Below are 4,766 nucleotides of genomic sequence, written 5' to 3' on the forward strand. Positions count from 1 at the left end.
GGGGTGGGGGTGGGGGGGCGAAATTTTAAGATAAATAGACCTTGCAGATGACTCACATTTTATTGTAATTAAAATATTGGATATTGTAACATTTATTTTTTTTTTCAAAGACAAGATTAACACTGTCTTAATTCACGAAACATTCTTACAAAGCTGCTGAAAAGGGCTGGTGTGGCAGAAAAGCAAACTGTGCAATGAGAATGCATCTTACGCCACACTGATAGCTTTACCTCAAATGACCCACAGTGGAAGGGATTCACTGGCACAGCAAATGTGGAACCCCAATAAATAAATAACCAGAAGTACCCATGTACTTCATTCTCAGAAAGAAAAACAATTGTTTACTGGATGCTTCTAATCACTGCTCCATTTATTTTTGAATAAAAATAACTAAATGCACATGACTCTCAACATAAGAAGTCCAAGTCATAGGAAAAAAAAAAAAAAAAAAAAAAAAAAAAGGAACCAGAAGTACGTCAATTACAAAAAGACAGTGATGCTATGCGGTGTTCAGTCCTAAGGTAGATTTTTTTTTTTTAAGGTAAACCTTCAGACATATTTCATTATTTTGACGTTGTTCACACACATGCATTTAGTATTTTAACAATTGGGGGAAAATAAATAAACCGCACCATTTTGTTCCCCGCAGCTCACTGAATTAAATAATGCTGGAACAGACCAAAACAAGTACGGGAGCAGTTGAGCAAATACTTTCTCAAAGTTTTTTTTTGACTTAATGTTATGCTATTTCTCTTTCCGTGTATAATGGGGACAATGTGACTGCAATCATTTCGACAAGAACACCGAGGAGGGCCTGAACTACTTACACTATCACAGCACTTGTCTGCGAAGGAGGCGGCATGCAAACATGACAGCTTGTATTGTACCTAATTCTAATGGAAGACAGACGGCCAAAATAAGGCGTAAACTTTGTGCTGAGCAGTGCAGAAAGGAGGAAGAGTCACGGCGGTGTATGTGGAGGATGGGGTGAAGGAGGGGTAGAGGGGTACAACACATGTGAGCACGAAGAAGGGGAAGAAGAGAAGACGCTCCGAGAATTGAGGGATTGCGGTGGGGGTGGGAGTCCATTTTGCCGGAGGGATCGGGAAAGAAGACAGAGTGATGAGTCACAGAATGTCACACAGTCTGAAATGGCACGACGACGCTCTACAAAGACTGTTGTTAAAGAAAGAAAAAAAAAAAATTAAAAAGGCAGAGAACAGGTAGCCAAACTGGAATACTAACGCCACAGACAGTTATAATAGTCGTTTAACTAAAACAATAATCATCATTATTTACATGAAGACACACCCAAAAGTCAAACAAAACTTGGAGGTCAAACAATCACCATGCGAGCATCTTAAGGTGTAACTTTAAAAGTTTCCCCCTTCCCTCCTTTGGTTATTTTCTTTTGCGAGCCACTGATGGTAAAGAGAGCAAAATGCAAATAAATAAATAAAACCACAGGGGAAAATTAATCTGATTACTCATTTTCACAATGCAAGTAGATTTTAGTAACACAGATACCATTCCACACAACATACAATTTTTTTTTTTATGGGTCCACAAGCGCCTTCCTGTTCCCTGACCATTACGTGTCATCAAAGAGTCCGTAGTTCTACGTTATTGTAGACTTGGAATACAGTGCATTGATGAAAGTGAGAATTGCTCAAATGTCTGTCCTCTTTTAATCTTTATGATGGTGACAGTTTGGCCTTGGAACAGATTAATTCACATTACAGGATTCCCACTTGTATGACAGTCAGGAATTCAGATAAAATATCTGTGCAGTTAATAAAAGTCTACGATGGTGACTGACCCTGGAACAGATTCATCCGCTGCAGATTATATTCAGTGTGTGTGTGTGTGTGTGTGTGTGTGTGTGTGTGTGGGGTTTGAATACTGTGCACACACACTTTTTTAAAATATACCTTAAATTGACTTGATATTGATATTGTATTGTATGAAAATGTTTATAAACCTTGCTTTGTAATAGCCACATTACCCATAACCAACAGCAGAAAGTGATCCATGAGGCTACAGGGATTACTACTACATGATGTATTATTATTATTATCATTATGAGCTTTACTATTACTATTGGATGCACAGTCTTGGCAAGATTAGATCTGACCAATCAAAACTACAAAATGAAAAAGACAAAGCAACGGATTGTGTAAAACTGAAACCTTCCTTGTTAATATTGAGTGATTCTGACAGATTTGAATACATATGCTGGCTCGGCAGGAAAAAAAAAAAACGCCCAGCAGTTCCTGAGAAGGATTTTAAGTATTTCAATAACTGTATTGAATTATAACTGAAGTAATTTAATTCCGTATGATAGCTACTGCTATTGTTTTGAAGGACATAGACAGTGGTGACATAGACAGTGGTTTCACAGCTGCACTCGATTTCTAAAATCATGTGAACGTTACACTGGAGCATGACAGCACACACAAGGGTGCACGTGAGGGAGTAAAATGAGTGTCATTTAAAGTTGCCTGGCCCCCCCCTTTTTTTTTTTTGGATGAAGTGAGTCCATGTGAATTCCCCCCCCCCCCCCAAAATATCAGATTTTACACAACAGTAATTTCCTTCCTCCACATGCTTTTATGCTCTACTAGGGGAGACAAATTTCTCTCCATATTGCATTAAGTCATTTGCAGCACACTACAGAATACGCTAAAAAAAGAAAAAAAAAAAAAAACAAAAGATTTCTTACATTCACACAAATTCAAAATATTATGCTATAAATATTTTTGATGAAGACGCATAATAGCAACCATTCAAACCGTTCGAATTCCATAAAAAGGACAGGAAGGCCTATGATTATGTAACATATTAAACCGATCTTCCTTTAGACGCAGGGACACAAACAAAAGCCTACGGGCCATATAGGGCACCCAAGAGCTTTTAATCTGGCCCATTCTGCTATTCTACAAACGATTAAGATATAAGAGAAAGATTACCATCAGATAAATGGTCATAATGTATAAAGAGAATGAAAATGTGCTCAATTATTTCATAAAAACTAAAATGACTCATCATAGGAAGGAGGGTAAAAAGGAGGGCGTGGGCATATAATTATAATTACCGGTACATGTTTATAGCATCCAAAAGTGAAATTTACTCAGCAGCCAACTGTTTGGTTTCAGTGTGGAAGATTTTTTCTTTTAATTTTTTTTACTCTGAATGCTGGACTGGATGTCAGGGCCAGTGGGCATATTAGACACAATTGTTAGAAGCCATTTGGATGAACAAATAAAGCACTTAAGTCTGGGTAATACAACAATAAAATATCTAAATGTGTAAAGGACACAGGGGAGGATGTCGATTGCATAGAACTGAACACATCTTAACCATGGGGTAGGCAACCTTTTGCAATTCAGTGGTCACATTCGATTTTTTATTTTTATTTTTTTTTACAGACAGATGGGCGCGATGATAGATGAGGTCAAAAACAATTACAATAGTGTAAAAGAGTTTCAAATCACTTATATGATTTGTATTTTTTTTCTTTTAACACTGGATGTGGCTGAGTATTGGGGCACTGACTAGGAATCATACTCTGTCACGTACCACTTCACACAATCAGTGCTATTTTAACAGTAAATCTATTTTTAACTCACAATTAATGTAAGAGACCACTGCAAAATTAATAGTTTGTGCAAACCAATCTTCACTGAGATGTAAAAAAACAATTTTTTTCCCATTGGTTTAAGCTACCCTCAGATATTTTTAGAGGCCTTAATTTATGTTTTTTAATCATGCTTATTTCTCACTTCAATTATTTACAACAAATCAATGACCCAATTAGTCAATAATGAAAGACATTTAATCCAATTTTACAGAAAAAAACCCACCTCTAATTTCATGCAACAAATTAAAGGATTCCTTTACAAAATGTATGATCATAGGGCCGTGTACGGGGCCCCCGGGCCATACTTTGGTCACCAGTGTTATAACAACGCATTCGGACTATCAAAATAAAATTTAAATACATTTAAGACGCTTTCGAAATGGTTAATTGTGGGCGGTGGGGTGAATATATGAAAAGAAATTCTGCTTAAATTGTCCTGGTCTGCGGTTGTGCGTTTTCCCTCCTAAAAGTGAGCGGAGGTTCCGGGTGCATTTGTTGACACTGCGCAGCTCCGTGCGAGCGAGTCTGGCAGCTGTGTGCACCTCCCGCTCAAAGTGGGTCCGAAAAAAAAGAGGGGGGGGGGTCCAACTTTTGATTTAAAACTTTCGCGAATACACCTCCCATCGAATACACGCAACCACACCCGCAATTCGGAGGGAAAAAACGGTGGAAAATAGAGCGCTGTGTTTTGCGGGTTTCTGTCGTGCCCCCGCCCCGCAACCCCTCGCCCCCGATGGATGCTAATATGCTAAGCTAACGTGCTAGTAGCTACGAGGCTGGCCCCCCCAAAAAAGACTAACGTCTCATCCACCACGGTCGCTCTCCTGGTTCCAACAGCCCCCCCCTTCTCCGTCAAAACTCAAAATTAAAATGTCGCGCGGCGGCAAATACCTCTCTCTCCTTCTGTACTCCACATCTTCTCCCCTCGCCCCGTCAAAGAAACTATTTTATCGTCCATCCAAGAAGGGAAGAGAAGCGATGGTGGTGGCTGTTTCTCCGTCTCTTTACGTCCGCAGCATCCTGCTGAAAAACACAGCAGCTGCTCCAACGATCGCAGCTCACTCGAAAATGGCGCCGAAAGATACTGTCCTCATTCAAATTCGACAGAGCCTGCTGGCCCTCCTAT

At 39.3% G+C, this 4,766-nt stretch overlaps 1 long non-coding RNA gene across 1 annotated transcript in view; it reads right to left on the reverse strand.

The window, feature by feature from the left end:
* The window catches only part of LOC109530625 (uncharacterized), a 14,094-nt gene extending 9,352 nt beyond the window's left edge, over window positions 1-4,742 (reverse strand). The window contains exon 1 of the long non-coding RNA XR_002171034.1: window positions 4,532-4,742. This is a non-coding gene — a long non-coding RNA (uncharacterized LOC109530625). The remainder of the gene's footprint in view (window positions 1-4,531) is intronic.
* Window positions 4,743-4,766: the final 24 nt, after the last annotated feature.

The sequence above is a fragment of the Hippocampus comes genome, unplaced genomic scaffold, assembly GCF_001891065.2.
Source record: "Hippocampus comes isolate QL1 unplaced genomic scaffold, H_comes_QL1_v1.1 scaffold96, whole genome shotgun sequence".
Classification (NCBI taxonomy): Eukaryota; Metazoa; Chordata; class Actinopteri; order Syngnathiformes; family Syngnathidae; genus Hippocampus; species Hippocampus comes.